The sequence below is a fragment of the Artibeus jamaicensis genome, unplaced genomic scaffold (genome assembly GCF_021234435.1).
Source record: "Artibeus jamaicensis isolate MK-2021 breed Jamaican fruit bat unplaced genomic scaffold, CSHL_Jam_final contig_240, whole genome shotgun sequence".
Classification (NCBI taxonomy): domain Eukaryota; kingdom Metazoa; phylum Chordata; class Mammalia; order Chiroptera; family Phyllostomidae; genus Artibeus; species Artibeus jamaicensis.
In genome coordinates this window covers 24,116,888-24,129,694 of record NW_026521506.1, presented here as the reverse complement: position 1 = coordinate 24,129,694, position 12,807 = coordinate 24,116,888, and the positions used below count along the sequence as shown (strand labels likewise).

The 12,807-nt window shown below is 38.3% G+C and overlaps 1 non-coding gene across 1 annotated transcript; it reads right to left on the bottom strand.

Moving 5' to 3' along the window:
• Nucleotides 1–11,967: 11,967 nt before the first annotated feature.
• Nucleotides 11,968–12,072, bottom strand: LOC119056829 (U6 spliceosomal RNA). The gene has a single exon (XR_005083952.2). It is a non-coding gene; the product is annotated as a U6 spliceosomal RNA (small nuclear RNA).
• Nucleotides 12,073–12,807: the final 735 nt, after the last annotated feature.

Here is a 12,807-nt window from a genome sequence, read left to right as displayed (position 1 = left end):
GCGCCCCCCCCGCCCCGCAGTTGCAGCCCATGCTCAATCCACTGAGCCACACCAGCCAGGGCTTGTATTTATTTTTGAGAAACAAAAACAAACCAAAAAATTCAAAGCCTAACATTACACATGATGAGAATTCTGCTAACACATACTATCTACAATGATTATCTATGTAGGTTAAGACAGGACTGTGTGGATGGGTGAATTTTCCCCTTCAAACAGCAAAAAGCACTTGGAATTTCACTTGGATATTGATAAGCCATGTAATTATCTTCCACAATGCCAAGAAAGTATCCAAAGTGATACTTAAAAATCCCCTAAAGGTTGTTATGCTAACTAGGAACTTGGTAATGTTTTCTGAGTGATAGCTTGGTAGATTTTTAATAGTCTTTTTTAAAGTATTTTTTATTGATTATGCTATTACAGTTTTCCCAATTTTTTTCCCTTTATCCCCACCTCCATCCTGCCCTCCAAGCCCTCCAGCATTCCTCCCGCTTAGTTCATGTCCATGGTTGTACATATAAGTTCTTTGAGTCCTCTGTTTCCTATACCATTTTTTATCTCCCCATCTATTTTATGCCTACTAATTATGCTTCTTCTTCCCTGTACCTTTTCCTCCCTATTCCTCCCTTCCCCTTCCCCACTGAACTCCCTCTGTGTGATGTCCATTTCTCTGATTTCGTTCCTGTTCTGGTTGTTTGCTTAGTTTTTGTTTTCATTGTTTTTCTTTCCTTTTAGGTTGATTTGTTGATAGTCGTGAGTTTTTTGTCATTTTATTGTTCATATTTTTAATTTTTTTCTTATGTAAGTTCCATTAACATTTCCTATAATAATGGCCTGGTGATGATGAACTCCTTTAACTTGACCTTACCTAGGAAGCGCATTATCTGTCCTTCCATTCTAAATGAAAGCTTTGCTGGATAGTCATCTTAGATGTAGGTCCTTGGCTTTCATGGCTTTGAAGGCTTCTTTGCAGTCCCTTCTTGCCTGTAAGGTGTCTTTTGAGAAACCAGCTGAGAGCCTTATGGGAACCTTTTTGTAGGTAACTGTCTCCTTATCTCTTGCTGCTTTTAGGATTTTCTCTTTGTGTTTAATCTTGGGTAACTTAATGATGATGTGCCTTGGTGTGTTCCTCTTTGGGTCCAACTTCTTTGGGACTCTCTGGGCTTCCTGGAAGTCTATTTCCTTTGCTAGCTTGGGGAAGTTCTCCTTCATATTTGTTCAAATAAGTTTTCAATTTCTTGCTGCTGTTCTCATTCTGTCACTCCTATAATTCAGTTATTGGAACGTTGTAGGTTGTTCTAGAGAATCCTCAGCCTCTCTTCATTTTTTTGGATTCTTGTTTCTTCATTCTGATCCAGTTGGATGTTTATTTCTTCCTTATGTTCCAAATTGTTGCTTTGAGTCCTGGTTTCCTTCATGTCACTGTTGGTTCCCTGAGTATTTTGCTTTATTTCATTTTGGGTATCTTTCACTTGTTTTTTTCATTTTTCGACCAAGCTCAATCAGTTCTGTGAGCATTTTGATTACCAGGGCTTTAAATTCTCCATCAGATAGGTCAGTGATCTCCTCATCGCTTAGTTCTCTTTCTGAGGTTTTGCTGTGTTCTTTCATTTGGGCCATATTTCTTTTCCTTGGTACAGCTGATAGGTTGTAAGGGGCCTTAGGTATTCATCCAGGCAGGGCAACCCTCTGTGCTGCACTGCCTTTGTGGGAGGGGCCAGAGAGGGAACAGTGTGGCTGCCTGCCCTTCTGTAGTGTACTTTCCAACAGACTCTCCTGTTGTATGGAGGGACTGGAGGTATCTCTCACTGCAGCAATCCCAGCCACAGTCAGCTCTGAGTCTCAGTTTTCTCCTTAAGTCAGTCTCTCCTGCACAGCTCTGCTGAGGGACTCAGAGCTGAGGAGCTCTGCTGAGGGACAGCACAGCTCCACCCAGCTGGGCTGCATGGACTCTGGTAACAAGTCACAGAGACAAAAGAAGGGCCTTTGGAGACAGGTTTGCTCCTAAGTGTCCTTGGTTAGAGCAGTTAAGATCTTGTGATTTATCAGCTGGCTGTAGATTGCTCTGCTGTTCATTGACCTATCTGTCTCAGTTTCCTCATTACACTGGCCAAAGGAATTTCCTACATTCTTACTAACCTGCCTCAGTCTGGTACTCTTGACTATAATATTTTGAATAATTATTTCAATTGTGAATTGAAAGAAATTAAATATTCAAATATGATGAGCTTAATTGTTATGAAGTATTTCTTTAAAGACAGTGAAATATGTCTAGTGTTACATTTACTCTTCAAAGCATGGGCAGGTGAAGCTACCATATTTTGCTGTGTATAACGTGCACTTTTTTGCCCAGATTTTTAAGGGAAAAATGAGGATGCCATTATACATGGGTAGTAGTAATTCTATATCTTCATAAACATTTTTAATTTTTTATTTATGCTTATGCATTAAAAGTATAGCTGTAGAAAACAATAACAACTTCCCTATGCAAAATAATACCCTCAAATACAATAATTGGTTTTGTTTCTATAAATAAATAATTAAATAAATAGTCGAATTAAAACACAAGATTTTCTTTCCTGAAAGTTTAGGCCAAAAATGTGAATGTACATTATGCATGGAAAAAATACTGTATTTGGATTATATTGGCAGTAAGAAAGTGCATTTAAAAACGTATGAAAAGTGCCCTTGCCCTGGCTGGTGTGGCTCAGTGGATTGAGCTTGGGTTGAGAACCAGAGGGTGGCCAGTTTGGTTCCCGGACAAGGCACATGCCTGGGTTGCAGGCCAGGCCTCCAGTGGGGGGCACTCCAGAAGTGAGCCTACATTGATGTTTCTGTCCCTCTCTTTCTCCCTCCCTTCCTCTTCTCTAGAAATAATGAATAAAATCTTTTTTTAAAAAGTACCCTGATTACTGTGGCTCAGATGGTTAGATGTCATTGTGCAAAGCAAAGGTCTCCAGTTTGATTCCCAGTCAGGGCACATGTCTGGGTTGGGGGTTCAGTCCCATTTGAGGTATGTACAGGTGGCAATTGATTGATGTTTCTCTCCATTTTTGTCTCCCTCCCTTCCCCTCTCTATAAAATAAAGAAAGAAAACCTTTACAAATATAACTGAAAAGTAGTTGGCTTCCTTTGTAGCCTATATGCAAAGCATTCATTGCTTTAAATGCCCCTCCTGAAATGAGGTCACCTACCTCTGCCAAGGTGAGTTCATCACTTCATGCCCCTCATTTAGGCTGGCTACAGGTTTCAGTCTCTGAAGGAAGTTTTCCCACTGCTATCAATTCTTCAACTTGTTGGAGATCAATTTTACATTTCTGAAATCCCAGGATTGTCCCAATTTCTCTCTTTCAGAGGAAACCTGATACAAGATACAGTTGGTAGTGCAGCCCTGTATTCATTCCCCATTCTTCCTCCAAGCAACATAGCCTGGGGATCTAAGAAATATGAAAATAAAACAGATGTGAGTAAAACTACCTATTGGCTACTGCCTTTTTTTGTGTGGCAGCCAGTGCTATTGTTAGGAGGCACCAAAGATTGAAAAGGATCTAATGGTAAAGCAGGGCATGCAAAATCTTGTTCTTCTGGTTGAGCCCACCCAGAGCAGAAAGGTGAGTTGCATATCAAACTTCATTCAGACATTTTAAAGAGCAAACCTGGTGTAAATTCTAACACCTTAGTGAGTGTGCATTATCTCTTTTCCTATCCAATGTTCATTGAAATATATTGCTGTTATAACTTCCTTGTAATTCTAGAACAAGTCCCTGCAACTCCATTTCACTATTATACCACTGTGTAGTATTTTCCTGTTTTACCAATGATAATGGTTCCTTTTGATGTTTTGTACAGGGAAAAATATATGTGCCATAAAAAATTATCTGTTAGAATATAAGCTCTGACCTGGCTGGTGTAGCTCAGTGGATTGAGCACAGGCTGTGAACCAAAGGGTTGTTGGTTCGATTCCAGTCAGGGCACATGCCTGGGTTGCAGATTAGGTCCCCCAGCAGGGGCACATGAGAAGCAACCAAACATTGATGTTTCTCTCCCTCTCTTACTCCCTCCCTTCCCCTCTCTCTAAAAATGAATAGATACAGTGTAGAAACAAAAACAAAAAAAGAATATAAGCTCTGTAGAGCATGAATTTTGTGTTTCTCCTGTTCACTGATATATCCATAGTTTCTGGCACTTAATACTATGAATGAATGAATGAATGAATGAATGAATGATGGAATGAGTGAATGTGAGAATTAATGCATGAATGAAAAGTTATATGTTTAAAATATGAGTAAATTAACAAGTCTTATAAAATGAATTTCCTTTAACAGATTATTTTTTGAAGCAAAGCCTAGCATTACTCACTGAGACTAATTACACAACATGGTGTAAGTTCTCTATTATCTACAAGTTAGTAGTAGTTCCTTACATCCTAAATATTCTTCTTTCAGGAAAGTGATCATTTTTATCATTTCAGTAGCTCTGCAGCAGAATCTGTTTTGTCCCTTTTGTTCTCAGTGCTAGATAATGGAAACTTAAGCCAGTACATTTTAAATTTTGAATATATCAGTATTTTCTTATGTTAAGCAAAGGTTGCCACATCAAGAATTCTCTGTGGATTTATTCTTTGTGGTCAGGAATGGTCATCCCACTGAAAGATGCTCTCTTACATAAGGGTAGCCAACAGTCCTCATCAGTGTGAATTCTGACTTCTCTCACACTATTGAACAGGCATATATATTTTTTAAAGATTTCACTTTTTAAAAAATATTTTATTTATTTTTAGAGAGAGGTGAAGGGAGGGAGCAAGAGAGGGAAAGACACATCAATGTGTGGTTGCCCCTCATGTGTTCCCCACTGGGGACCTGGCTGCTCACAACCCAGGCATGTGCCCTGACTGGGAATTGAACTAGGGACCCTTTGGTTCACAGGCTGTCACTCAACCCACTGAGCCGCACCAGCCAAGGCACACTTACATTTTTTTTTTAGAGAGTAGGGAAAGAGGGGAGAAACATCGATGTGATAGAGAAGCATTGATCAGTTGCCTCTTGCTTGCCCCCAAGCAGGGAGCTGGCCCACAACCCAGGCATGTGCCTTCACTGGGAATCAAACTGGCGACCTTTCAGTTTACAGGACAATACCCAACCCCAGTCAGAGCACATACTTTTTAAAAATTTTGGTATATCTTTGTCATATTGCCTACTTAAAAGTGAAGTTGCATATGATTGCAAATTTCTTAGATAAACATTGTGCAGGTATATAATGAAAAGAAAGTAAAGCTGGAAAATGTCTCAGCTTATCACAAAATTCTCCATACCCCTCAGACCCTTTAACATGTGGCTCATTTCCTTTGTTAAGTATTTTACTGCTAGTCTGCACAAAATGTTGTTCCTCTTTGTATACTGGAATTAAGAGTAAAATGGCAAGCAGCCTGAAGAATGTATTAGAATTGCCTTCATTCAATCACCTAATAAAACCAAATCTACCTCTTGCCCCACACTCTATTGCTGACATTAAAATATATGTACTTTGAAAATTCTAATGTGACCCTGTTACCTCTCAGATTTTGTAGCTTATACAACAAAAAATAGAACTTTAATGGCCTATTCTTTAAGAATTAAGGTTCACAAAAAGAGCAATAATTATTAAATTAAATTTTTAGTATAAAACATTATATTTAGTATAAAACATACAATTTAGTATAAAACATTATATGGGTTGCATACATTATTTTATAACTTGCACCATTGACACATAGCAATATTCTTTTTAAAATCATTGTTCTTTTTATTCCTCTACAATTATTCTCTCTATATAAAACCTCTGTACATTATCAAGAATAATCCATGTGTAACTTAACCTTTGTACTCATTGGGCATATTCTTCACTCCGAAGTCTGTTCCCAGGAAAGTTATTTCAGGCATGGTAGGAATGTTGGTATAAAGATAGTACTAGTATTTTTTTTAAAAAGTTCCTTTCACTGGTGGGACTTACTCTGTGTACAGACAAGGAACAAAACCTGCCATTATTTGCTTTAAAATTCCATGAATACTATTCCATTTTTTAAACTGTATCCCAAGACAGTTCTCTCTCATTCCCTGAGAAAAACATACAGAAAACTGTTCATTACAGCAGTGTTTATAGTGGTTCAAAATGGAACCAACATAAATGTCAATTCATGAAACTGTGAGGAAGGAAAACTTTTCCCCCTGCCCTTCTAGATGCTTTTGGTTGGTCTAATAGATAAGTGGACATAAAACAGATTAACAGAAGAAACACAATATTTAATTACATACGTACAAGGGCCTCCATGAGAATATGAGACCTGTAGACAGGCAAAAAAAAAAAAAAGCTTATGTGTCATCTTGAACTTCGGAGAAGGGGAAGGGAGTCTGTGATTTCAAAGAGGGGGGCAACTTACAGGAAGATAGGAGAAGCAAATGTTTGGTAAACAAATGTATGCTATGTCATGCAGAGACAGTGGGACACAAAAATGGAATTTGGACAAACAGCCCTTACCAAGCTCCTCCCAGCCCACCACACCTAGCTCATACTGTCTGTAGTTATCACTGGTGAAAGTTCTCTTTCTGTATCAAGCCCTCCAAATCATATGATGCAGTTAAGGGGGAGGCAGAAAGCTCTTTCTGAGCCTTATGTGCCTTGATTTTTTTAAAGACTTTATTTATTTACTTTTAGAGAGAGGGGAAGGAAGGGAATAAGAAAGAGGAGGAGAGAAATGTCATTGTGCGAGAGAAACATCGATTGGTTGCCTCTTGCACAGCCCCCAACCAGGCACCTGGCCTGCAACCCAAGCATGTGCCCTGACTGGGAATTGAACCAGTGACCCTTTGGCTCACAGGCCGGTGCTCAATCCACTGAGCCATACCAGCCAGGGTTTGATTTTCTTAAACTCAAAATCATTTACATTCCAAAGTGGCACATTTTGGGAAGGCTTATTCTGAACCCTTTTGGAATCCCGTTATATCCATGTTCCATCATGCTGTGGAATACACTGTAGTTATTAAAATGAAAATTATGACTATTACACAGTTATCTGAAAAAAATAAACATATTAATTAGGCTGTAAAAATCCAAGTGTAAAATTATATCTATATTATGATTACAGGTATGTTGAAACATATGCACATGTATGGGAACTGGAAAAGAGCAAGAACAGTGAACACAGGTAAGTTGTTAGAGGGGGAGAATAGGGTTTTTTTCACTTTAAAAACGTTTTTGATATTACTGTTAGAAGGTGCTTTTTTTTTCACCATATTTTGAAGTTCCCAGATAACCAGATTTTCCTTAACCAACTGCTGATGATAATAGACTGTAATTAATGCATTGCTTTATTTTATTTAGCCTTTGGTGTTGATTTGGGTAGTGTTCATGGGCTGTTAAGTTTTATGGCTCAATAATGACAGAACAGCTTTTTGAAGCCTAAATGACCTCCAAATAGCCAAAAGCTATGTTTAGAGTCTCTGCTATTAAAGAATAAATAATGCAGTTCATTCTTTCAGTCAGGGGATTTATTTGGGCAACTAAAACGTGAAAGAGAATTACCTACATGTTATTCATTGTTTTATATTGCATAGATGGAATGGGAGCTAAATGCCATGCAAGAACTTGACAAAATAAGTACATAATTACTCAGGATATGTATGTTTTTTCTGTCACAAAATTCTAACTGGATTCAGCTTATTCAAGTTTAATTCAATGGAACTTAATGTTTTCAGTCTTCTGTCTTCTGACATTAGCATTATTCTAATCCTAGCTCATATATGAATATTATCAATTGTTTCAACCCTGCAACTCCATGCACAAGGACAGATATCTTTGTAAATTAGTTTATTACCATGTCTTCTTTCTAACTACATAGAAAATAATATGCCACTGTGTGTGGTAGGCAGAATAAAGGTTTTAGAAAGATGTCCACACCCTAATCCAAGGAACCTGTCCCTTTGTTACCTTACGTGCACAAAGGACTTTGCAGATGTGATTAAGTTAAGGATCCTGATATGGGGTAAATATCTTGGGATTTTGGGGATGGATGGAATGTACACAAAAATCCTTATAAAAGGAAGGTGAGAAGCTTTTAGAAGGAGGTGTAAGGATGCAAGTATAGGTTAAGGGAGAGTGATTTGAAGATGCTACGCCGCTGGCTTTGACCATGGAAGAAGGAGCCATGGGAAAAAAGAATGCAGACACCTTCTAGAAGCTGAATAAGGCAAAGAAACAGGTTTTTCCTGAGAGTCCTGGAAGGGAATGTGACCCTGTTTACAAGTCGATTTTAGCCTATTGAGATCCATTTCCAGCTTCTGACCTCCAGAACTGTGAGAGAATAAATATATTTGTCACAATTATAGCAGCAATAGGAGTCTACAACAATGTATTTCATAATGTTTTCTTTAAAAACTCATGCAAATCTACATTTTGAAGCTCAAATGATATTTTTTAAAACATGCTAGAGAAATGTAGCATTTGAAAAAAAGGTGCTGCTGAGAGGAATTCCCCCACCTCTATCTTTAAGTATCATGGTTAGATTAATAATAAAATTGACGTAAGACCAGATTAACAGAAGAAAAAAGCCAATTTATTATATGTGCATGGGAGAATCATAAACAGTGCTCTGATAAATGATGAACCAGTCAGTGTTTTATACTTTTTAGAGAAAGAACCAATAAATTTGTGTAAAACTGATAGGACCCCCCCCCCAAAAAAAAAAAACATAGTTCTCATTAGACAGGAATGTAATCAAGATTTTGGTATTTATTTGTGAAGAATCTAAACAAAGTTTTGGGTTGGGTCATAAATTAGAAAAGAGGCAATAGGTTTCGTTTATATAGGCGTTTTGGCTCTGAATTCATTAGTTTTAGTGATAATGGTGTCTCCAGTGGCAGAGGGCACCTTTTATATGGGGAGCTCACAGTTTCTTTTCTTTCCCCTAAATTTTGTTTTAAATGTATTGATTTTAGAGAGAGAGAGAGGAAGTGAAGGAGAAAGAAAGACAGAGAAACATCAGTTTGTTCCACTCATTCATGCATTTGTTGGTTGCTTTCTCGTATGTGCCCTGACCTGAGTAATGCTTCAGGCAACGGAGCAACCCGGCCAGGGCCTCATATGGGGTTTATTTCCTGCTTTCAGAGGGACCAAGAGAGAGACGGGTCAGACTGGTCTTGCATTGGCAGTTTCTTAATTAACCTTTATTCAAAAATAATCAGTATGCCTTTGGGTGATGTTTTGGGGCACTCTACCCTGGGCCTTAACAAAGGTCAAGAATAGATCCAATTTAAAGGCAAAGACATCTTTCCTATGAAAAGCCACCCAATACTAATATGTTTTATATACTTACATTGTTCTTTGCCACATTTTTCTTTTCTTCTTTAAAAATATGTTTATTGATTTTAGAGAGAGACAAAGGGGGAGAGAGAGAGAGAACCATCTGTGTGAGAAACATCGATTGGCTGCCTCCCACACTCACTCCAACTGTGGATTGAACCCACAACCTAGGTATGTGCCCCAACCTTCTGGTGCATGGGACAATGCTCCAACCAACTGAGCCACACTGGCCAAGGCCTTTGCCACATTTTTCTAACACACAAAGAAAGTGCTATAATACTCCATATAAAATCACGAATGTTGCCTAGACAGCATCGAAAAGTGTGAGATTCTGAATTTTTAAGCCTGGAATGGCAGTTGACTATTTTCAGAACTTCAGGGGTCACTGGGATTTGGTGGTGGTAGCAGCTGTTGTGTGTTTCTTGTGTTTCTCCTTCATAAGGAAATCTTACCCTGTGTGCACAGAGAGACTTGTCTGGGTTTGACTCAAGCTCTTGGAACTTGCCTATGGCAGTGAAATTCCTAACAACCAGGCCAATCAGAATGAGATAGGGCTCTCAAGTGAATCTTGCTTACTGAATCAAAGGATGGGGTGGAGATGGAGGCCAAGCACTAATTAGGTGGATCTTTAAGCACTAATTAAGCATAGGTGGATCTTTCTAGCAGTTAGAATTGAATTCCCATTTTGGTGTTGACTGGGGACATTTTCACCTGTGACCTCCCTGTTACATTTTAAGGAAACAAAATGTATTGTTTTTCATAGCTCTGGGTTTCTACCCCAAAGGTCAAAGTTTACTACCACTCTTAACTAATTTCATGAAAATAATCTTCATTTACTGCATAAGAAGCAACCTCCAATTCATGCAATTGCTGCACTGTTAAAGAAAGTGCAGTGAGAAGACTCTTGGAACATTCAACAAGTACTTTTTGTAGACTCTGTTTTACTCAAAAATTGTCCAGCATGTGGAGTCAGAATAGGAATTAGTAAAAGTGGGAAACAAGCCAAACAAAGTTGGAAAACATTGAAATATGCAGCTATTTTAGTAGTTCTGTTTTTCTTACTGCACTTCATTAACTGTGTTATTAGGCATATATCTGCAACTCCTCCTGAGCTAAATAAAATTGCTGAATTGCCCAACACTTTACTTTCTAGTATCTCAAAAGATACACAGCCTATCTCATGATTCTTCAGAAGCTCCTTTTCAGGTATTTGGCAAGTAAGGCATTCTGGGCCATTGGATGAATGTGTACTGTGTGCCAGAGCAGGGATCTGGAGGAGGGACAAGGTTGCTGGATACTGATTTCATGCTGATTTGAGTTTGTGCAACTTGTTAAAGCCATTTGGGAATGTGACAGAGAGGTACAGACTGAGGTGGTAGTACTGTATGAACAGAAAGATTTGCTGCTGTATCGCAGATTCAGCTTCTTTTTTAAAAAAAGATTTTATTTATTTATCTTTAGAGGTGAAGGGAAGGAGAGAAGGAGGGAAGGAGAGAGGGAGAGAAACATCAATGTATGGTTGCCTCTCCTGTGTCCCCTGCTGGGAACTGGCCTGCAACCCAGGCATGTGCCCCAACTGGGAATTGAAACACAATCCTTTGGTTCACAGGCCCGTGCTCAATCCACTGAGATATACCAGCCAGGGTGATTCAGTATCTTATATAGTCTACTTGTTCATTTATTTCCACAAATAAAGATTTTTTTGACCCATTTTTCGCTGCTGGTAAAATATATGCCAGACTAAGTATGCTGTATGCTTATAATCATACATTCTGTCTTTTTTGTAAGCTAATATTTTCCTATTTTAGTTTTGTATCAAGTTTTTGGCATTATAATTTATATATAATAAAATGTACCCATTTCAAGGGCACAGTTTAGTGAGTTCTAACAAACACATGCGACCACTACTGTAATAAAAATATAAAATATCTCCATAACCTGCAAAAGTCTTATCCTGCCCCTTTGAAATCAATTATTTCTCCCCACAGTGTTCAAGACCAACCAATCTGCTTTGTGTCTTCATAGATTACATTGCACTTTTCCAGAATGTCATTGAAGAAAATCAGACAATATGGACTATGTGTATATGTTCTTTTGTTCACTATAGTGCCTTTCAGATTTATCCATGTTGTGTGTGAACTAGTAATTCAGTTCCTTTGTATTGTTGAGCAGTACTGCATTATGTGGATGGCACACAGTTTGTGCATTCATTTAAAGAACATTGGGCGTGTTTCCAGGTTTTGGCTATTGTGAATAATGCTGCTATGGCCATTCATGGACAGGTCTTTTTTTTTTTAATTTAGATGTGTTTTTATTTTTCTAGGATATCTGTAGGAGTAGAGTTATTGGGTCATATGGTAAGTGTATATTTAACTTTATAAGATACCGCCAACTTGTTTTCCAAAGTGTACCGTTTTTGCAATCTCACTAGCAATCATGAGAATTCCAAGTTATTTCATATTCTCACCAATACTTTCTGTCATGAGTAGTTAATTTTAGCTATTCTAGTATGAATATAGTGGTGTCTTCTGTTTAATAGTGAAAAGTCACAGTTTTGTTGAGTGCCACATATTGTGCTTTGATTCATATTTCTTCTGAACTAATCAAAGGGTGTAAGGTGCCTACTGGGCTGCTGGACAAAGTAAGGAATGCCTCACACAGATACAAGTCACCCTTGCACAGCGGCCATGTTAATCTTCTCTGTATCATTCCAATTTTAGTGTATGTACTGCCGAGGCACACTATAGTAGTGTCTTTTACATTTTTTAAAGATTTTTATTTATCTTTAGAGGGGAAGGGAAGGAGAGAGGGAGAGAAATATTAATGTATGGTTGCCTCTAGTGCGTCCCCTGCTGGGAACTGGCCCGCAACCCAGGCATGTGCCCTGACTGGGAATCGAACCGTGATTCTTTGGTTCATAGGCCTGCACTCAATCCACTGAGCTACAACAGCCAGGGCTCCTGTACAGTTTTAATTGACATTCCCTATTAATTAATGATGTTGAGTATCACTTCATGTTCTTATTGGCCACTCATCTATCTTTGTGAAGATTGTACAAATTACTGTGTGGTTTTTAATTGAATTGTTTACCTCTTTATTCTTCAGTTGTATATATAGTTTATATATTCTGGATAACCATCTTCATTAGATACATGTATTATAAATATTTTCCCAGCCAATACCTTGCCTTTTTAATTTTCATTAATTTATTTTTTAAGATTTTATTTGTTTATTTTTAGCGAGTGGAAGGGAGAGAAAAGAGGGAGAGAAACATTGACAAGTGGTTGCCTCTCACGTGCCCCTCCACTAGGGGGCCCTAACCTGCAACCAAGGCATGTGTTCTAGACTGGGAATCGAACTGGCAACCCTTTGGTTTTCAGGCTGGTGCTCAATCCACTGAGCCACACCAGCCAGGGCTTCTTCTTCAATACTACATATAGGAAGACAAATGTTTGATATGTACATATTTCAAGGTAC